Source organism: Diadema antillarum, unplaced genomic scaffold (assembly GCF_040938485.1).
Source record: "Diadema antillarum isolate AM-2024a unplaced genomic scaffold, OU_Dant_1.0 seq00000662_RagTag, whole genome shotgun sequence".
Lineage (NCBI taxonomy): Eukaryota > Metazoa > Echinodermata > Echinoidea > Diadematoida > Diadematidae > Diadema > Diadema antillarum.
In genome coordinates, this window is record NW_027271574.1 from 873,886 (window position 1) to 895,872 (window position 21,987).

Consider the following 21,987-nt stretch of genomic DNA (forward strand, 5'->3'; position numbering starts at 1 on the left):
GGGCATATTTTGTCAAGTCGAGGTCTCAAAGTTTCCCTATATTGCTTTCACAAGACTTGAAATAAATGACTCTTACGCTGACCATACACATCTGCAGTTAGTCCAATTATTGACTATCATTGCACATCCTTTGCAATTTGCAACTGACTTGTACTCGACGACGTAACGGTGCAAATTGAAATAGTTGAATCGATTACAGCAGACAGCTATGGCACGCCGTAAATGGAATTCCTTGACGTCCAGCTTAAAGTCAAAAGGAGTTAGTTTGGCCCTCGACATTGCATCACAAAACGTACCCTAGAAAACAAATTACTGAACCAAAATCGCAGATCTCGCTATAATTTTCTCCTACTTCCATGTGACCATGTATGTACATATCATTGTATCGGTGGCGTATATGCAGAAAAATCTGTTCATGGGGAAGGGGTATATGTCGTAATAATACAAAATGTCGCCACCCCCCCCCCCCCCTCCCCCTAATGAATAGAAAGCGCGAGCAAATCTGCGCCAGTGCATTGTACAAACCATTCCCAAACTTGGGAGATGCATACCCCCATCCCCCCCCCCCCCCCAATTATCTATGGTCCTGTTTGAAGACATTTTTGGAAAGCCCTTCACAACGCCACGTTTCAACAAGGAAATGAAAGTATCTAAAAAAAGTATTTTGTTCATTTTATTATTTCATCATTAAAGAATGACTGGTTATGCATCATAATTCAAGAAAAAGTGATCATTTTAGATGAAATTCAAAAACAAAATGGATTACAATTTAAGACTGCATGGTGCTATAAACTAATTTACCATGTGGTACCAACTTTGGGCAGTTATTCAGACATTTGCTCATTTTGTGTATTACATGTTTTAGCATCATTTTTAGATTCTCTTTCTTTATTATTTGGCTGAAAGAAGTACTTCTGAATTTACAGATCAGCAAATGCAAAACGCTAAATTGGTAGAAAACCACCAAAAAAAAAAAGTCAGCGCTCTGTTAAAAAAACAAAAAACAGCCAAACACACACCAACTGAGAAATACATAAACACCTGCACACACACACACACACACACACACACACTTACATGCACACACACACAGAGGAGCAGTTATGTGAAATATTCTAAAATCTACCTCATTAGTATTGAAAAATAGAGTGACTATAGAGGACAGAATTTAAGATAATAAAGCAAAATATAAACTGAAAAATACATTTATCTTCCAATGAGGGATTTCCGTAAGATATGACAACTGAGCTTGGAAAGTATGATTTTTTTTTTTTTCAGTGATGAATTTATTCAACTTTCTTTTCATTGGCTGGTTTGAAGTATCTTATGGAACAGGAACAAAATTATGACTTTACAAAATCGATGCACGATACTAAGTTCTGTACTATGTGATTGACACTTTTTATACATATGAAATGTTTGTTTTGTACAGTTAAAAGCCAAAACCAATGGTCGTTTCTAATTTTCCACATCTCATCATGCTTCCATTAATCCTAACTCTCATTGTACAAAGAGAACACTTTGGCACGCAGTGGCATAAAGCCACCTGCAAATCATTCGTTTATACATAAGTCATAATTTCAGTCATAACAATTTTACTTTCAAATTAGCAACAGTTGGATATTCATTTGACTTTTTATAGCCACATTAATAACATCTCACTTAAACAGTGTACAACATGAAATAATAATTACAGGCGTTTGAATTTTTTTATTTCATTAGCAGCCAATACCAATATTTCCTTCCTATTTTGAGGTATTTACACTTATGTCAAAATGATAGCGCCAATTGCAATAACAATTCAGTTTAATATGACATTTCATCAGGAAAGAATGACATAATATATGCACTGCATATATATTTACACACACACAAGGAATTGAGGTATTTACACTTATGTCAAAATGATAGCGCCCAATTGCAATAACAATTCAGTTATGACATTTCATCAGGAAAGAATGAAATAATGTATGCACTGCATTTTATATTATATACATATATACACACACAAGGAATTGAGGGATTTACACTTTAATATGTCATAATGATAGCGCCCAATTGCAATAACAATTCAGTTATGACATTTCATCAGGAAAGAACGAAATAATATATGCACTGCATATAGATCAGTAAATTTGATTGAGTAATTTTCACTTCAACTTCCCAAGGGACATCTACCATCTAAGTTTTGTCACAAACTGACTTCTGAACCAAGTTATTAGAAATAATAGAAACGCACCGTAAAAAAGAAAAATAACATTGGGCCCTAAAAATGTGTTGACCCCTGACAGTGACCTTCATATTTAATAAAATGTGTAACTTTGTATTACAACTAAGGGCTTCAATTTCAATCAAACTTGGAGGGAAGCCTCCAAGTTTGATTGAAATTGAAGCCCTTAGTAAAGAATTATTCATGTTTTTGTGGCGTTACGAACGGACAACGGACAGACGGACGATGGACGGGCGGACGACGGACGGACACCGCTGACGATTCCTAGAGTCTCCCCTTACCTCGGTGGGCTTGACAAAAAACAAACAAACAAACAAACAAACAAACAAACAAACTACTCATATCTCTTGCAATGCATCCAGAAAGAAGACTACTAGACGCATGGCTATGGCAAGTTCATACATTCCATGCGAACGTGGTATCAAAATTTTCTGGACATGTTTTACTGACGCATAGCACTTTAAATATGCACCGAACATTTACTGGATGCATGGCTGTCAGCATTTGCATATTATAGTCTATATTCGCGTACATACCTTATACATACCTTGCATGCCACAAACAGTTGTTCTGGGAAAGAATCCATGTTATTTCACAAATTAAGATGCAGATCTCCTCACAGATGGGATTTTGTGTCCCATTTTATAATCAGTAATCGTAGTGAAGTGAAAATTACTGAGAAGATCTTCATAATCGTAGATGTCCCCCTTTTTTCTCAGCTTCTCCTCAATGTTCCCATGCACTGAATCTGCAGCATTATGAGTGTGACCCCTAGTAAGGTATTTCAGAGTGATCTCCTCACAGATGGGATTTTGTGTCCCATTTTATAATCAATAATCGTAGTGAAGTGAAAATTGCCATAATGGAGGTAAAGTTAGCCTTACGACTTTACGGTAGAAAAAATCTAACAGTTTTACTTGTAGCTAGTAAACTGGTAATGTCGGAATCACATTTTTCTGCTCACATCAAAGGTTGGACCCTGATGATACAGTCATATCTGACTGAGCAATTCTGCAACGAAGAAAAAAACACACACAATATTACACATAATTTCCTCTCTATAGCACATACTGTGACTTGTTATCACTGAGTTTATGGAAACCCAAATGTTCAAATAGGACAAAAGAGTGCACACTGGTGCAAAGATATATCTTTGGAAAGCAGATATAATGCGATAGGCTTGGGTAGCCCTAAGATATTATTGGTATGACCAATCATACCTGACGTGGGTACATATTCTTTCTTTCTCAAAATGTTCATCATCATCGAAAACTGATACATCACACATCAACATTATTTATCAAATCAATTATAACTGAAATGTAATAATATGAATAATCCCAATTTTGCAAATAGAGTACATCAAATTCATACTAAAAACTTGCATTAGATGGGGATGACAATAAAATCACCCATCTATGGTCCAGTGAGGCATAGAAATAGCATAATCTTAATCTGAAAAAGTGCACAGATCTCTGACATCGCTCTCTGCCAAATTTGCCCAAAAGTAGCGCCTGTTTTCCGGCATCTTTGGACACAGACTCTGTACGATCTTGGCTTTCTTTGGCCCAGGGATCCCTCTTTCACGTTGCCGGTTTGGGGGGATAGACAGCTTGTGTTTGACTTTCAAAAAGTCAAGCTCTTCCTGATCATCTGTGAAGCGCTTTCGATAATGCAGTTTGCGCGAGCCTTTGCTAAACTGCACCTCCACAACATCTGTCAAAAGCACAGGGGTGGTACGGAAGGACTTCTTGCCGGATGACCAATCACGGAAGTCATCTATGGATAGTTTGATGACTTCTAGGTTCTTCCGTGACTTCTTGACAGTACTGAGAAGATCTTCATAATCGTAGATGTCCCCCTTTTTTCTCAGCTTCTCCTCAATGTTCCCATGCACTGAATCTGCAGCATTATGAGTGTGACCCCTAGTAAGGTATTTCAGAGTGATCTCCTCACAGCTGATAGAGGGGTCATTTACCACTGTGGCTAGCATGGTAAAGAACACATAGTTTTTATTCTGTGGCCCACAATTGTCACACCACAAAACAAGTTTTTGTATGTCTCGATTCACTCGAAGGAGGGCGTACACTGAGCTTGCAACATCTTCGGCACATCTTCCAGCAACAGACTCATTCCAGAAGACACAGTAGCTTGGCCTTTCTTCAGAGCCCATCTTGGCGAATGTCTCGTTAAAAACTACGAGTCTACTTAAAAAAAAGGCATCTTTGCAAGAGGGCATCCGAGGAAGTATCAACACTTTCTGCATATCCATGGCAAAACACAGGACATTGTCAGGAAATTTGGCCTTCATATCAGCATCATAGGCTTCCTTAGCTTCATTTGCCTTGATCTTATGCAGTGTGAATTTGTCTTCATCGCTCTGTGATTTGTTCGCATTGTTCTTGAAATCTTCGCATGCTGAACATTTGTCTTCCTTAGGCATTGCATTCGATATGTTAAGTTCTCTCAGAGTTTCTCTATAAGTTTCAATGCCGCAGTAGTCGGGGTATTTCTTATGAAATAGTGAGTACATTTCTACCAGTGTAACATCACGTGGTAGATACCTCACATTTGGCGCATGTTCCCTCCTGTAATGATTGATTTGTGGGTGAAATGACTCAATGTGCTCTTTGATGACACTACGATCAATACTACGAGGACATGGTGTGGTTCCACGCTTGTCGCTTCCAGTTGCCAGGATCGGTGAATGTGACATTTTTTTTCACTGTCTCAGTTATGACGCGGTCGCTGGTGTAACCAAGTGTCTGCAGCAGGAACTTCTGGCAGACAGAACGTTTGGTTCCATCAATCGGCAGTGTGTATCTCCGGGAATGTGATCGACGCGAATTTGTAGGAAGAACGGTCCTCCGTTGCACATCTGTAATTGTTATGCAGCTAGCCAGCCACTGTTGCCGAAGGTTGTAAGACATATCCCAATATGACCTCCAAATTTTGGTTCTTGTTTCTTCTGTGAAGAGATGACAGGAGTTGCAGCATTTGGAACCACATTCTCCTTGAAGAATAGGGTGATTCTCCTTATCCCTTTTTTGTCTGTCCACAGGATCTGCCAGACGCTTTCTTTTTCTACAATAGAAAAAAAGGGGGAAAGAAATTAATAAGTCATGAAAGCTTGCAGCGACAAAAAAAAAAAATAAAAAAAAATCCGCAAAATTACTGCACGAAATGGTGAGGGGGCGGATTACCCCTCCCCCCCCCCCCCCCCGGCCCTTTTAGGGTTTAGTTTTGAACTATAGATTAATGTTTATAAACTCATTTTCTTTTGTTACAAGATCACACAAGTCCAATCTATTATCAAATCTGCTGAATGTAATGTGAATTTATATGCAGTAATTATTTTATTTTTTTGCTGGAAAATAATGAAGAGCAGAAAATTATGATATTAAAACACTGGGAAATGTTGGGAGGTCTGCATATAGACAAACTTACTTTGGAGGTGTGGGAGCACCTTCATCTGGGATTACTTGAACCCCAGGATCCTCGTCAAGGGAGTCTTGAGGTTTGGGAGCACCTCCTTCCGGGACTACTGGAACCCAGGGATCCTCGTCAAGGGAGTCTTGAGGTTTGGGAGCACCTCCTTCCGGGACTACTGGAACCCAGGGATCCTCGTCAAGGGAGTCTTGAGGTTTGGGAGCACCTCCTTCTGGGACTACTGGAAGCCCATGGTCCAATTCCCGGATGTCTCTGAAAGAAACATAAATGAAACATTTAATCAGAGGGTTTTATTACCGTATGAAGGATATTTTCATTAACAGACAATGAACATAATTTTCACTGTTTCAGAAGTTCTTAGCTTGGATTTTTAACAATTATACTATAGCAGGTACTACACAAAAACTTTGAGGTGATTAAGAGGAAGTGAAATGAAATCTGTGTTTCACACAATTCTTTGAAATGATTTGGAACTTTGCACTGAATTATAAAATTATAGGAAGAGGATAATTAGAATCTTTGGAGTGGCTTAAGGAGTAATTTTGAACGTGGGTTTGATCTTGGGGAGCCAAAGGAATTATACATAGAGTACAGAAATGAATTTGTCACCAATACTAAATTGCAATAATCACACAAGGGCAATGACAGAGCCAGAGACAGAAAGGGAGTGAGACAGATATAGAAAGCGAGATCCAAACAGCTTCCAATTTTGTTTTCCAACAGGTGAAATAATAATTACAAGTCATGTAGCTATACAGTCCGACCTCTCTTTTCCAGCCTCCCTTTATCCGGATCTATTATCCAAACGCACTCTTGCCGTGATTTCATTTTTTGTTACAATAATTACAGGAAAAGGGGGAGTTTTTACAACAAAATGATTTCATTTCGGCAATATGCCAACCCTGATATTTAATCAATTGTTTGACATACCTATTGTCCAAGTAAGGATAAGTACTCTCTCCATCTGAATCAATTTCCATGGGCTCTGGTTCTGCATCTTGTGAATTTGGCTCTCTACTCCAGGCATTGCTATATTGGTGAATGCATAAGAAAGTCTGTTAAAAAAAGTCAGTGTTGATGCTGATACGACATAACTAAAGGCTAGGTTTCATTTCTTTGTAACAAATTTTAGTCACTTGCAATTTTTGTGACACATCTTTGTTCGCATGAAAAAAGAATGTGGTTCTGATACTAAAAGTAATTGTGAGCTTTCATATTGTCAATCAGTGAAAAATATATATACATTTATACATTTTCTTATGAATGTATTTTCTTGAAAGGGCATTTTGCTATAAAAGATGTCATGCGCATGTTTACGTTTCTTACATCATAATAATGCAATTAATTAGCACTCCTAAAGCAAATTTTAATGTCATCTTTACAATTACAAAAAAAAAAAAGATCAGTGGCATATAAATCATATAATGATTCTTTTCTTTCTCTTCCATTGCCAGCATTATTTCTTTAGTAGATAAACACAGGACCCAAAAAAATGCATTTTGTTACTCTGCTAACATTACAATGGCTGCAAGACATAATAATAATAAAATTTTTTCTTGTTCATATTCCACAAAGTAGTAAGTTTATACTCTAGCCAGCATAAAACTATAGACTGAAAATTTACAATATTATGCGCACAGTAATCTACAACCACATCGAGAATTTGTGTGACAATGTTGGTGAGCATTTCCACCTATTAGTTTGTAGTAGATTGCATTGATGGACATTGTTTTCTCAAACCTCAGTGAAAATTACACATAATACATTGTATGTATATAACCCCTCCCCCCCCCCCCATATGGAATCGTGCAAAATACATTTCATAGGGAAAAAATGAGAAAGCAGCAAATTGAAGAATTAAATCACATGCAGAAAAATATATTACTCAAGTAAATCAAAAGATTTTATTAAAGTAGGGTTATTAATGTGTTTTTGACTGATACTATGTAAAAGTCATTCATTTTTTTTTTAAACATTCATCTTTAATGAAATGAACAATGATTAACTCTTAATGTGCCAAGCCCAAAACCCCTAACGTGCCAGAGGTTTTTACCTAACGCCAGAACGTTTCGAGACTGGACTGACAATGAAATTTAAAACCGCCATATCTCTGAAACTATTGACTGTTTTGAATTGAGTTCTACACAACATATATCAAGAAATGTTTGCTCCTTCGTGTCATGCAGTCAGTTTGCCACAATATCTATCTGAATCTGAAATATTGCAGAAATATTTGATACATCAAAAAAATTATTAGAATTTTTTGTGTAGTATGGAAAAAAAGAGTCAGTCTTGTTTTTTCTTCAATGGAACGCTCCCTTGACTCTGTGAGAAAGTTTTAGAGCAACATTTCCTCTTTCAAATGATAACAAAATTGCCTTCTAGAATTGTATGATTCCAAAGATACTAGCAGTTTATTTTGTCTTGGCAATTTCTATTTCTGCCTAAGTAATTCATTCCCAAATCTGAGTCCTTTAGTCCCAGATCCTGTATTTGAAACTAAAGTAATTGTCCCGGGCCCTGGAATACTAGTAGTGTCTTTTGTCCACCTGAGAAGGAAGAACCTGCTAATCCTCCTTTTGTCTACGCGGACCGCGGGCGGGCGTACTCTATTGAAATCGGCAGGCCTTTGTCCACGCGCAATTCCTATGCTAGCGTGGGGATGATTAGTGACGTTCACCAAAACAAAAGGATGAAAGACTTGACCGACGAACGAAAGCTGACCCTCTTTGAGGGACAAAATCAAAGCAGCTTCCCGCAGGACAGCGTCCAAGCGGAACAATGCGAGTGGAACCGCATAGATAATACACGCAGAGTCAATAGCATACACACGCATGGTTTACCTATGAGACTTTTGATCCATACACATCTCGCAGAGGTTGCGCCCGCTGCGGATTTTCCCGATGTGAGAAAAATACATCTAGCTGAAAAATCGTGTATTTACTCAAAATTTTCCAATGTAAGCATGCTCATATTTTTAGTGGAAACGATGGCTATGCTAATCAGCTACCAGTACATATCATTGGCAGTTGCTTGGTGTAACACATTACGGTACCACAAGAACTTAAATGATCAATGCTTTTCTCGCTGTTCTTAGTCGCCGATCGGCGACCATGGCACGTCAGGACTAAGGTCGCCGTTCGGCGACCATGGCACGTTAAGAGTTAATCTACATGGAGGAAACTTACTCTTGAGGTTTGGGAGCAAATCTACCAGAGACTACCGAATAGCCAGGATCCTCATCAAGGGAGTCTTGAGGTTTGGGAGCAACTCCTTCTCTGACTACTGGAACCCCGGGATCCTCATCGAGGGAGTCTTCAGGTTTGGGAGCACCTCCTTCTGGGACTACTTGAACCCTGGGATCCTCATCACGGTAGTCTTGAGGTTTCAGACCACCTCCTTCTGGGACTACTGGAACCCCAGGATCCTCATCACGGTAGTCTTGAGGTTTCACACCACCTCCTTCTGGGACTACTGGAACCCCAGGATCCTCATCACGGTAGTCTTGAGGTTTCACACCACCTCCTTCTGGGACTACTGGAACCCCAGAGACCAGTTCAAGGGAGCCTTGCGCTTTGAGAGCACCTCCTTGTGTGACTTCTGGAAGCCCGTGTTCCAAGTTCAGGAAATCTCTAGATGAAAGATTAATGAAAATTAGACCCGAAGTCGAGGTAAATAAGGACAGTGACATTTTATTTAAAAAAGAATTACTCATCCTCCCAAATTGTATTTCTTAATATAACCACATGAAAAGTATTCTGGATGGACATAAAATAAAGGCATAAGCCCTAAGTCTTTAGTCTTTATACAAAATCTATCATCCAAAGAATGTTAAACAGTGTCCCTATTCACTCCGAACCACGGTAAAGGATCCTACTTGCAAGTCACTGAAAATCTTCATCAAAATTCTTCTGGAGATAGTCTTTTACCTCACAACAATATCTTTGAAGTTTCAGCTGCCAGTATTTCACAGATCAGAAGCAGAAATGTATCCTAGATTTTCTTTTGTTTTTCTTTATTCTGAATTTCGTGTTTTTCCATCATGAAATTCAAAATGAATCAATTATCATAAATTATATCATTATTACACCAAATTGCACTTATACATTTCTATAATAGTTCTCTATCAACATGTACTTCAAAATGATGCTAATTTCAAACAAAATCGGGTATAGCCTGCGAATAGGATTCTCTACCTTTTATATTAAAGCTTTTGGGCTTGACTCATAAAGCTTAAATGTATGTCTACAAATGCCTGATGTCACTTTTGATTAAAACCTAAATCAAACAACACTGTTTGCATTAAAATTTGAGTTGCCGTTATCACATGTAGCTGCAGTAGGTTTGATATCTAAACTTAAATGACGTCGAATTGAATCTTTTCTGTTCTTTATTTTATTCTTGATCATTGTCATATCTAAATCCACTGAATTCTATGATATAAAAATTGAACAAGTGAATAATTAAGCCTTCGATTCTCTGGGATAACAGTTTGCAATTGCAAACAATATCACAAAGACTCCTTAGATCGCCTCACTAGATGACGCAGGAAAAAAAAGCGCAGTTGTGATTACTGTTGTAGCCTGCGTAGAAATATTATATATGATACAGTAATACACACCGATCTGTGAATAATCTGCGAGGTTTGAGTCGTAAACCTTTGCACAAATAGCGTGAGGATCTGCGTGGATTTGGAATGGCATCAGCACGAACATTGGTCAGCCAAGATTCTGTAACACTCTTTGCTGGAAGTTGGGGGATATCCTTTAGAAATCTGCCAATAATGAAAAGCAAGAAAGATATGCAATACATTAAATGAAAAAAAAAAACACACCAATATTTCAATAATCGGTCCGGATCTAAACTAATAACAAACACTAAGCTTTTTTGTTAAACATTCCTTACAAAAATGTTTTACATTATGCTTGAAATGCAAGCGTTCATTTCTGTGCTAAGATAAAGTGGATACATGCCTTTGCCCCCCCCCCCCCCACTTCCAGACTAGGCTATTTAATATTTTACTATCTGTATCAGTTATCAGACATATAGGTACAGCCAGCCCAGATACACCATAGCAAGATTAGTCTAGATCTAGGTCCAGACATTCCATCTATCTTGACCTAATAGTAATATATTTTAGTCTAGACTAGATAGATCTAAAGATTCTAGTAGTAGTAGTACTAGTACTATGAAAGCATACCCGGTACCAATCACCAGTCATTACAACGCACGTCAGGCGGTAAGTGTAGACATTTCCTCAGATAGGGGGGGGGGGGGGGGGGGAGGAGGTCGGATCCTAGGCAGGTTCTTCTCCCATAATTATGTTAATGTATACATGTATACAACATTGTACAAGTAGGCCTATTAGTATACATGATGCACCCATCCTCAACCTGTTCTTAGGCCCTGGGCCGGGGGATGCATCCTCCATCCCCCCATTTATGCCCCTGCCCTGATTACAGAGCAGGCTTCACAACTGCATTTATAAGCAGATAACACTACAGATCAGTCTTTGAACGTTTTACTTTTTCAGATTGCAGCTCAAACCTAAAAAGTAAAACATTCCTAGACCGATCTAGCTGTACGTGTTGAATATAACGAAGCTTGCCAGGGCTGTTGCTACATGGCCTAGGCTACTACTACTAGTACTAGCATCTAGATTTTCTAGATCTAACGTTACGGTTAGATCTGTACAGTCTAGGCTAGAATCTAGACCAAAATAAATCTAACAGTTAAATCGGATGTCTGGACCTAGATTGATCTAGACTAGTTTTTATATCGTTTATTCTAATCAGTTAGGCTGGCTACTGTACTAGGCTACACTAGTCATCAGCCTCAGGCTATACATGCCCGATACCCTACCTGACAGAAAAAAAAAAATAGGGCCTAGCCTAACTTAGATAGTTTAGTCTAACATTACACGAGACAGGACTCTACTTACGTGTTAGGTCCTACATTATAATTAGAGAAAAATACATCTAACACAGTATACTGTATAGATCTAGGTCTACTGATCTAGATCTAGCCGCTAGGCTGGCTAACGCTAGATCGAAGTTACATCCGCACTCTAGGCCTATTCCTTCTGGACTGAACCAAAGTTTTTCATGTCATGTAAATTTGTAATGTAACTTTTTTTTACTTGAAGTTGTAGCATGCACTGCTGCATGGGATCATAAAACACGCATTTTATGCAACCCAGTCTCACTAGGGTTAGGCCGAACATAGGCCTAACGTTAGCGTTTAATAGATAAGAATAAAAATGCAACTTATTCTTAACTAGGCCTAAATTCTATTTTGTCCATTTCAAATAATCTATTGTCAGCTATTCTATTATGTACGGAGTAGAACTCTAGATAATTGAACATTGACACTAACTTAGACTTAGGATTGTAAGTTTTGACAATCAGTTTTACGTTAGACTTCTTAGTTTTATAAACAGTTCTAGCAAATTAGTCCTAACTCGTTAGATAGAGGTTTTACATACGTTGCATCATATCAAAAGAGGACTCGGGAGCAGTTTTTAAAATTATAGGTGCATCGAGATTCAAATTGTTCTTTTTGCCTTCAAATTTGCATGCGTCATTTTGAAGTTATTTAAGTTTAAGTTAGACTAGACCTAGACTTTCTAGCGTTAGGGCAACTAGTCTAGGCCCTATAGACCTAGTTACATGATGCAAGACACTAGCATTACGAATCAAGACTCTACGAACGTTTACTGTAGTGTAACGTTAGTGTTAGACAAGTCTTACTCTTAGACTTAGAATCTAGTTAGATTCTAACTGTTATTACTATCCAACACAACACAAATAGTGTCTAGATCTAGGTCCTAAGGTATGTTAGGCCTATTGCCTTTGGCCGAAACTTTCGGATTCAAAGCCTCAGGAATTTTGACTAACGTTAGGGTCTAACGTTAGGGCGCAGCCCTAGCCGTTACAATGGCTACGGAAGATGTTCATTGTAACGTTGTGGTAGAATCTGAAAGAGTAAAGCTGATCATTTGTCTTCGTGTGACAAACAATCAGCTTTATTCTTTCAATATTGAAATACTTTTGAATAACTTACTCATTATCTGCAGATTTTCTTTTGTTGAGGGCGAGGCTGACAAGTAATTTCCCCCGCCAAAGCATTTTGTTTTAATCAGAGTTCACACTGTCCGTACAATCATGTTGGCACTGTCCTGCTGAATGCTCTCAGTCTCTGCTGCTGTGTGTGTGAGCTACATAACTGCTTGCACACAGAGTACAGAGGAGTGTTGTGCTGTATTGTTTTAATGTACATTCGGTTAGTCTTAATCACAAACTGTGTTTTATATAAGGATCACGATCTCATCAAGATATTTACTAATCATTATTGTTTCGTTTAGATATTTTGAACATCATGTTTTATTATTGAGCAAGTATATCTAAAGAGAGTAATTTAGGTTCAAATTAGAGGACAACGGGCAAAGTATTCACATACATAGATAACAGTGTCTGGTTATTAAGACTAGCTTTGTAGATACTGCGTTTTTCCTTGGGGAAATATTCATCATGTAGATACTGCGTTTTTCCTTGGGGAAAGTGCAAGTTAGGTGTAGATACTGCGTTTGGCAGTTATGAAAAAGTAGCTTTCCAAACATTTTTTCAAAAAACTGAATATATCATATGAAGGAGGATTGCCCACTGACTATATTTATGCAAAAAAGTGAAAATCGACAAAAATGTCAGATACTGCGTTTTTCCTTGGGGGGGCAGAGCAGCTTCCCCTGCCGCACATTCCTTTTGATAGCTGTCCAAGGCACGGGCCAGCGCCGTGCAATTTTCCCGGTGACAGTTATACTACGTAACAGCAGTTCTAACTATGCGTGACGTCATAATCGTGCTCTGACAGTCTCTGGTGGGATGTCTTGAAGTGGATCCTGATTCAGGCACCACCTTGTGTGCAATGATGCCAAAACGTCTGCGATGCTGTATCTACAGCACGAGGCGCAGGAGGCGATTGGGCCCCTTTGGACTTCATTCAAAATAATTAGGACAGGACTAGCTGGTGTCTTTATTTTATTGCCGACTAGGAAAAACCATGAAAAATTGCCGAGAAGAAAAATAAAGTGTTTCATAAAAAGAGGAGAGCATCCATTTTAGACAGCAAAAAGCCTACAACACCCGGTATTCCCAAGCGGTCTCCCATCCAAGTACTGACCAGGCCCTACGCTGCTTTACTACGGTGTTCGGACGAGAACCGGTATATTCAGCGTGGTATGGTCGTAGGCGACATACCTACAGACTTTAGCTGATTTATGCTTGTCCTCAACCTCACGGACGAACTATTTTACAGCACGCCCCGTCTCTGCCACCAGAGGGAGCTGGAAGGCATTGACCAATGGAAGCGAAGCTGTAGTGACTGCGAAGGACTGTAACCATGGATGGGATGCTGATGGTGCAACAGTGCCTATGATGCACAAGACACACCTGCTGATGGAGGTGTGGGCCTGACTTTCTTGACTGCGCGCTGTGCGTTCCGAGGGGCCATGTATGCTGCCCGAATGTCACGACCCGGCCCCTCATCAGTCTTGCCTTCTGGAGAAGGAAAATGATGATGACTGTTTTAGGAGGCGTTCCTGCCATATGAATCCTTGCTTTTTTTGTTATGAATTCACTGCCAGAGAAGGCCGAGAGATGGCCAGGAGTGCCACCAGCTTCCCCTGCCGCACATTCCTTTTGATGGCTTTCCAAGGCACGGGCCAGCGCCGTGCAATTTTTCCCGGTGACAGTTATACTACGTAACAGCAGTTCTAACTATGCGTGACGTCATAATCGTGCTCTGACAGTCTCCGGTGGGATGTCTTGAAGTGGATCCTGATTCAGGCACCACCTTGTGTGCCATGATACCAAAACGTCTGCAACGCTGTATCTACAGGACGAGGCGCAGGAGGCAATTGGGCCCCTTTGGACTTCATTCAAAATAATTAGGACAGGACTAGCTGGTGTCTTTATTTTATTGCCGACTAGGAAAAACCATGAAAAATTGCCGAGAAGAAAAATAAAGTGTTTCATAAAAAGAGGAGAGCATCCATTTTAGACAGCAAAAAGCCTACAACACCCGGTATTCCCAAGCGGTCTCCCATCCAAGTACTGACCAGGCCCTATGCTGCTTTACTACGGTGTTCGGACGAGAACCGGTATATTCAGCGTGGTATGGTCGTAGGCGACATACCTACAGACTTTAGCTGATTTACGCTTGTCCTCAACCTCACGGACGAACTATTTTACAGCACGCCCCGTCTCTGCCACGTACCAGAGGGAGCTGGAAGGCATTGACCAATGAAAGCGAAGCTGTAGTGACTGCGAAGGACTGTAACCATGGATGGGATGCTGATGGTGCAACAGTGCCTATGAGGCACAAGACACACCTGCTGATGGAGGTGTGGGCCTGACTTTCTTTACTGCGCGCTGTGCGTTCCGAGGGGCCATGGATGCGTCCCGAATATCACGACGCGCCCCCTCATCAGTCTTGCCTACTGTAGAAGGAAAATGATGATGGCTGTTTTGGAAGGCATTCCTTCTTGCTTTGTTTGCTATGCATTTACTGCCAGAGAAGGCCGAGAGATGGCCAGGAGTACCACCAGCTTCCCCTGACGCACATTCCTTTTGATGGCTGTCCCAGGTACGGGTCAGCGCCGTGCAATTTTTCCTGGTGACAGTTATACTACGTAACAGCAGTTCTAACTATGCGTGACGTCATAATCGTACTCTGACAGTCTCCGGTGGGCTGTCTTGAAGTGGATCCTGATTCAGGCACCACCTTGTGTGCAATGATGCCAAAACGTCTGCGATGCTGTATCTACAGCACGAGGCGCAGGAGGCGATTGGGCCCCTTTGGACTTCATTCAAAATAATTAGGACAGGACTAGCTGGTGTCTTTACTTTATTGCCGACTAGGAAAAACCATGAAAAATTGCCGAGAAGAAAAATATAGTGTTTCATAAAAAGAGGTGAGCAGGCATTTTAGACAGCAAAAAGCCTACAACACCCGGTATTCCCAAGCGGTCTCCCATCCAAGTACTGACCAGGCCCTACGCTGCTTTACTACGGTGTTCGGACGAGAACCGGTATATTCAGCGTGGTATGGTCGTAGGCGACATACCTACAGACTTTAGCTGATTTATGCTTGTCCTCAACCTCACGGACGAACGGTTTTACAGCACGCCCCGTCTCTGCCACCAGAGGGAGCTTGAAGGCATTGACCAATGAAAGCGAAGCTGTAGTGACTGCGAAGGACTGTAACCATGGATGGGATGCTGATGGTGCAACAGTGCCTATGATGCACAAGACACACCTGCTGATGGAGGTGTGGGCCTGACTTTCTTGACTGCGCGCTGTGCGTTCCGAGGGGCCATGGATGCTGCCCGAATGTCACGACGCGGCCCCTCATCAGTCTTGCCTTCTGGAGAAGGAGAATGATGATGACTGTTTTGGGAGGCGTTCCTGCCATATGAATCCTTGCTTTTTTGTTATGAATTCACTGCCAGAGAAGACCGAGAGATGGCCAGGAGTGCCACCAGCTTCCCCTGCCGCACATTCCTTTTGATAGCTGTCCAAGGCACGGGCCAGCGCCGTGCAATTTTCCCGGTGACAGTTATACTACGTAACAGCAGTTCTAACTATGCGTGACGTCATAATCGTGCTCTGACAGTCTCTGGTGGGATGTCTTGAAGTGGATCCTGATTCAGGCACCACCTTGTGTGCAATGATGCCAAAACGTCTGCGATGCTGTATCTACAGCACGAGGCGCAGGAGGCGATTGGGCCCCTTTGGACTTCATTCAAAATAATTAGGACAGGACTAGCTGGTGTCTTTATTTTATTGCCGACTAGGAAAAACCATGAAAAATTGCCGAGAAGAAAAATAAAGTGTTTCATAAAAAGAGGAGAGCATCCATTTTAGACAGCAAAAAGCCTACAACACCCGGTATTCCCAAGCGGTCTCCCATCCAAGTACTGACCAGGCCCTACGCTGCTTTACTACGGTGTTCGGACGAGAACCGGTATATTCAGCGTGGTATGGTCGTAGGCGACATACCTACAGACTTTAGCTGATTTATGCTTGTCCTCAACCTCACGGACGAACTATTTTACAGCACGCCCCGTCTCTGCCACCAGAGGGAGCTGGAAGGCATTGACCAATGGAAGCGAAGCTGTAGTGACTGCGAAGGACTGTAACCATGGATGGGATGCTGATGGTGCAACAGTGCCTATGATGCACAAGACACACCTGCTGATGGAGGTGTGGGCCTGACTTTCTTGACTGCGCGCTGTGCGTTCCGAGGGGCCATGTATGCTGCCCGAATGTCACGACCCGGCCCCTCATCAGTCTTGCCTTCTGGAGAAGGAAAATGATGATGACTGTTTTAGGAGGCGTTCCTGCCATATGAATCCTTGCTTTTTTTGTTATGAATTCACTGCCAGAGAAGGCCGAGAGATGGCCAGGAGTGCCACCAGCTTCCCCTGCCGCACATTCCTTTTGATGGCTTTCCAAGGCACGGGCCAGCGCCGTGCAATTTTTCCCGGTGACAGTTATACTACGTAACAGCAGTTCTAACTATGCGTGACGTCATAATCGTGCTCTGACAGTCTCCGGTGGGATGTCTTGAAGTGGATCCTGATTCAGGCACCACCTTGTGTGCCATGATACCAAAACGTCTGCAACGCTGTATCTACAGGACGAGGCGCAGGAGGCAATTGGGCCCCTTTGGACTTCATTCAAAATAATTAGGACAGGACTAGCTGGTGTCTTTATTTTATTGCCGACTAGGAAAAACCATGAAAAATTGCCGAGAAGAAAAATAAAGTGTTTCATAAAAAGAGGAGAGCATCCATTTTAGACAGCAAAAAGCCTACAACACCCGGTATTCCCAAGCGGTCTCCCATCCAAGTACTGACCAGGCCCTATGCTGCTTTACTACGGTGTTCGGACGAGAACCGGTATATTCAGCGTGGTATGGTCGTAGGCGACATACCTACAGACTTTAGCTGATTTACGCTTGTCCTCAACCTCACGGACGAACTATTTTACAGCACGCCCCGTCTCTGCCACGTACCAGAGGGAGCTGGAAGGCATTGACCAATGAAAGCGAAGCTGTAGTGACTGCGAAGGACTGTAACCATGGATGGGATGCTGATGGTGCAACAGTGCCTATGAGGCACAAGACACACCTGCTGATGGAGGTGTGGGCCTGACTTTCTTTACTGCGCGCTGTGCGTTCCGAGGGGCCATGGATGCGTCCCGAATATCACGACGCGCCCCCTCATCAGTCTTGCCTACTGTAGAAGGAAAATGATGATGGCTGTTTTGGAAGGCATTCCTTCTTGCTTTGTTTGCTATGCATTTACTGCCAGAGAAGGCCGAGAGATGGCCAGGAGTACCACCAGCTTCCCCTGACGCACATTCCTTTTGATGGCTGTCCCAGGTACGGGTCAGCGCCGTGCAATTTTTCCTGGTGACAGTTATACTACGTAACAGCAGTTCTAACTATGCGTGACGTCATAATCGTACTCTGACAGTCTCCGGTGGGCTGTCTTGAAGTGGATCCTGATTCAGGCACCACCTTGTGTGCAATGATGCCAAAACGTCTGCGATGCTGTATCTACAGCACGAGGCGCAGGAGGCGATTGGGCCCCTTTGGACTTCATTCAAAATAATTAGGACAGGACTAGCTGGTGTCTTTACTTTATTGCCGACTAGGAAAAACCATGAAAAATTGCCGAGAAGAAAAATATAGTGTTTCATAAAAAGAGGTGAGCAGGCATTTTAGACAGCAAAAAGCCTACAACACCCGGTATTCCCAAGCGGTCTCCCATCCAAGTACTGACCAGGCCCTACGCTGCTTTACTACGGTGTTCGGACGAGAACCGGTATATTCAGCGTGGTATGGTCGTAGGCGACATACCTACAGACTTTAGCTGATTTATGCTTGTCCTCAACCTCACGGACGAACGGTTTTACAGCACGCCCCGTCTCTGCCACCAGAGGGAGCTTGAAGGCATTGACCAATGAAAGCGAAGCTGTAGTGACTGCGAAGGACTGTAACCATGGATGGGATGCTGATGGTGCAACAGTGCCTATGAGGCACAAGACACACCTGCTGATGGAGGTGTGGGCCTGACTTTCTTGACTGCGCGCTGTGCGTTCCGAGGGGCCATGGATGCGTCCCGAATGTCACGACGCGGCCCCTCATCAGTCTTGCCTTCTGGAGAAGGAGAATGATGATGACTGTTTTGGGAGGCGTTCCTGCCATATGAATCCTTGCTTTTTTGTTATGAATTCACTGCCAGAGAAGGCCGAGAGATGGCCAGGAGTACCACCAGCTTCCCCTGACGCACATTCCTTTTGATGGCTGTCCCAGGTACGGGTCAGCGCCGTGCAATTTTTCCTGGTGACAGTTATACTACGTAACAGCAGTTCTAACTATGCGTGACGTCATAATCGTACTCTGACAGTCTCCGGTGGGCTGTCTTGAAGTGGATCCTGATTCAGGCACCACCTTGTGTGCAATGATGCCAAAACGTCTGCGATGCTGTATCTACAGCACGAGGCACAGGAGGCGATTGGGCCCCTTTGGACTTCATTCAAAATAATTAGGACAGGACTAGCTGGTGTCTTTACTTTATTGCCGACTAGGAAAAACCATGAAAAATTGCCGAGAAGAAAAATATAGTGTTTCATAAAAAGAGGTGAGCAGGCATTTTAGACAGCAAAAAGCCTACAACACCCGGTATTCCCAAGCGGTCTCCCATCCAAGTACTGACCAGGCCCTACGCTGCTTTACTACGGTGTTCGGACGAGAACCGGTATATTCAGCGTGGTATGGTCGTAGGCGACATACCTAGAGACTTTAGCTGATTTATGCTTGTCCTCAACCTCACGGACGAACGGTTTTACAGCACGCCCCGTCTCTGCCACCAGAGGGAGCTTGAAGGTATTGACCAATGGAAGCGAAGCTGTAGTGACTGCGAAGGACTGTAACCATGGATGGGATGCTGATGGTGCAACAGTGCCTATGATGCACAAGACACACCTGCTGATGGAGGTGTGGGCCTGACTTTCTTGACTGCGCGCTGTGCGTTCCGAGGGGCCATGGATGCTGCCCGAATGTCACGACGCGGCCCCTCATCAGTCTTGCCTTCTGGAGAAGGAGAATGATGATGACTGTTTTGGGAGGCGTTCCTGCCATATGAATCCTTGCTTTTTTGTTATGAATTCACTGCCAGAGAAGACCGAGAGATGGCCAGGAGTGCCACCAGCTTCCCCTGCCGCACATTCCTTTTGATAGCTGTCCAAGGCACGGGCCAGCGCCGTGCAATTTTCCCGGTGACAGTTATACTACGTAACAGCAGTTCTAACTATGCGTGACGTCATAATCGTGCTCTGACAGTCTCCGGTGGGATGTCTTGAAGTGGATCCTGATTCAGGCACCACCTTGTGTGCCATGATGCCAAAACGTCTGCAACGCTGTATCTACAGGACGAGGCGCAGGAGGCGATTGGGCCCCTTTGGACTTCATTCAAAATAATTAGGACAGGACTAGCTGGTGTCTTTATTTTATTGCCGACTAGGAAAAACCATGAAAAATTGCCGAGAAGAAAAATAAAGTGTTTCATAAAAAGAGGAGAGCATCCATTTTAGACAGCAAAAAGCCTACAACACCCGGTATTCCCAAGCGGTCTCCCATCCAAGTACTGACCAGGCCCTATGCTGCTTTACTACGGTGTTCGGACGAGAACCGGTATATTCAGCGTGGTATGGTCGTAGGCGACATACCTACAGACTTTAGCTGATTTATGCTTGTCCTCAACCTCACGGACGAACTATTTTACAGCACGCCCCGTCTCTGCCACGTACCAGAGGGAGCTGGAAGGCATTGACCAATGAAAGCGAAGCTGTAGTGACTGCGAAGGACTGTAACCATGGATGGGATGCTGATGGTGCAACAGTGCCTATGAGGCACAAGACACACCTGCTGATGGAGGTGTGGGCCTGACTTTCTTTACTGCGCGCTGTGCGTTCCGAGGGGCCATGGATGCGTCCCGAATATCACGACGCGCCCCCTCATCAGTCTTGCCTACTGTAGAAGGAAAATGATGATGGCTGTTTTGGAAGGCATTCCTTCTTGCTTTGTTTGCTATGCATTTACTGCCAGAGAAGGCCGAGAGATGGCCAGGAGTACCACCAGCTTCCCCTGACGCACATTCCTTTTGATGGCTGTCCCAGGTACGGGTCAGCGCCGTGCAATTTTTCCTGGTGACAGTTATACTACGTAACAGCAGTTCTAACTATGCGTGACGTCATAATCGTACTCTGACAGTCTCCGGTGGGCTGTCTTGAAGTGGATCCTGATTCAGGCACCACCTTGTGTGCAATGATGCCAAAACGTCTGCGATGCTGTATCTACAGCACGAGGCGCAGGAGGCGATTGGGCCCCTTTGGACTTCATTCAAAATAATTAGGACAGGACTAGCTGGTGTCTTTACTTTATTGCCGACTAGGAAAAACCATGAAAAATTGCCGAGAAGAAAAATATAGTGTTTCATAAAAAGAGGTGAGCAGGCATTTTAGACAGCAAAAAGCCTACAACACCCGGTATTCCCAAGCGGTCTCCCATCCAAGTACTGACCAGGCCCTACGCTGCTTTACTACGGTGTTCGGACGAGAACCGGTATATTCAGCGTGGTATGGTCGTAGGCGACATACCTACAGACTTTAGCTGATTTATGCTTGTCCTCAACCTCACGGACGAACGGTTTTACAGCACGCCCCGTCTCTGCCACCAGAGGGAGCTGGAAGGCATTGACCAATGAAAGCGAAGCTGTAGTGACTGCGAAGGACTGTAACCATGGATGGGATGCTGATGGTGCAACAGTGCCTATGAGGCACAAGACACACCTGCTGATGGAGGTGTGGGCCTGACTTTCTTGACTGCGCGCTGTGCGTTCCGAGGGGCCATGGATGCGTCCCGAATGTCACGACGCGGCCCCTCATCAGTCTTGCCTTCTGGAGAAGGAGAATGATGATGACTGTTTTGGGAGGCGTTCCTGCCATATGAATCCTTGCTTTTTTGTTATGAATTCACTGCCCGTGCAATTTTTCCCGGTGACAGTTATACTACGTAACAGCAGTTCTAACTATGCGTGACGTCATAATCGTGCTCTGACAGTCTCCGGTGGGATGTCTTGAAGTGGATCCTGATTCAGGCACCACCTTGTGTGCCATGATGCCAAAACGTCTGCGATGCTGTATCTACAGGACGAGGCGCAGGAGGCGATTGGGCCCCTT

At 42.9% G+C, this 21,987-nt stretch overlaps 9 non-coding genes across 9 annotated transcripts; all 9 read right to left on the bottom strand.

The window, feature by feature from the left end:
• Positions 1-13,809: 13,809 nt before the first annotated feature.
• LOC139736715 (5S ribosomal RNA) lies at positions 13,810-13,928 on the bottom strand. The gene has a single exon (XR_011711277.1). It is a non-coding gene; the product is annotated as a 5S ribosomal RNA (ribosomal RNA).
• An 818-nt stretch (positions 13,929-14,746) lies between these two features.
• On the bottom strand, positions 14,747-14,865 carry LOC139736719 (5S ribosomal RNA). Its single transcript, XR_011711281.1, has one exon. It is a non-coding gene; the product is annotated as a 5S ribosomal RNA (ribosomal RNA).
• Positions 14,866-15,676: 811 nt separating this feature from the next.
• LOC139736726 (5S ribosomal RNA) lies at positions 15,677-15,795 on the bottom strand. The gene has a single exon (XR_011711288.1). It is a non-coding gene; the product is annotated as a 5S ribosomal RNA (ribosomal RNA).
• Positions 15,796-16,611: 816 nt separating this feature from the next.
• LOC139736738 (5S ribosomal RNA) lies at positions 16,612-16,730 on the bottom strand. The gene has a single exon (XR_011711299.1). It is a non-coding gene; the product is annotated as a 5S ribosomal RNA (ribosomal RNA).
• Positions 16,731-17,548: 818 nt separating this feature from the next.
• On the bottom strand, positions 17,549-17,667 carry LOC139736720 (5S ribosomal RNA). The gene has a single exon (XR_011711282.1). It is a non-coding gene; the product is annotated as a 5S ribosomal RNA (ribosomal RNA).
• Positions 17,668-18,478: 811 nt separating this feature from the next.
• On the bottom strand, positions 18,479-18,597 carry LOC139736748 (5S ribosomal RNA). Its single transcript, XR_011711304.1, has one exon. It is a non-coding gene; the product is annotated as a 5S ribosomal RNA (ribosomal RNA).
• An 817-nt stretch (positions 18,598-19,414) lies between these two features.
• On the bottom strand, positions 19,415-19,533 carry LOC139736749 (5S ribosomal RNA). Its single transcript, XR_011711305.1, has one exon. It is a non-coding gene; the product is annotated as a 5S ribosomal RNA (ribosomal RNA).
• An 816-nt stretch (positions 19,534-20,349) lies between these two features.
• On the bottom strand, positions 20,350-20,468 carry LOC139736721 (5S ribosomal RNA). The gene has a single exon (XR_011711283.1). It is a non-coding gene; the product is annotated as a 5S ribosomal RNA (ribosomal RNA).
• An 811-nt stretch (positions 20,469-21,279) lies between these two features.
• On the bottom strand, positions 21,280-21,398 carry LOC139736750 (5S ribosomal RNA). Its single transcript, XR_011711306.1, has one exon. It is a non-coding gene; the product is annotated as a 5S ribosomal RNA (ribosomal RNA).
• Between the last annotated feature and the right edge of the window lie 589 nt (positions 21,399-21,987).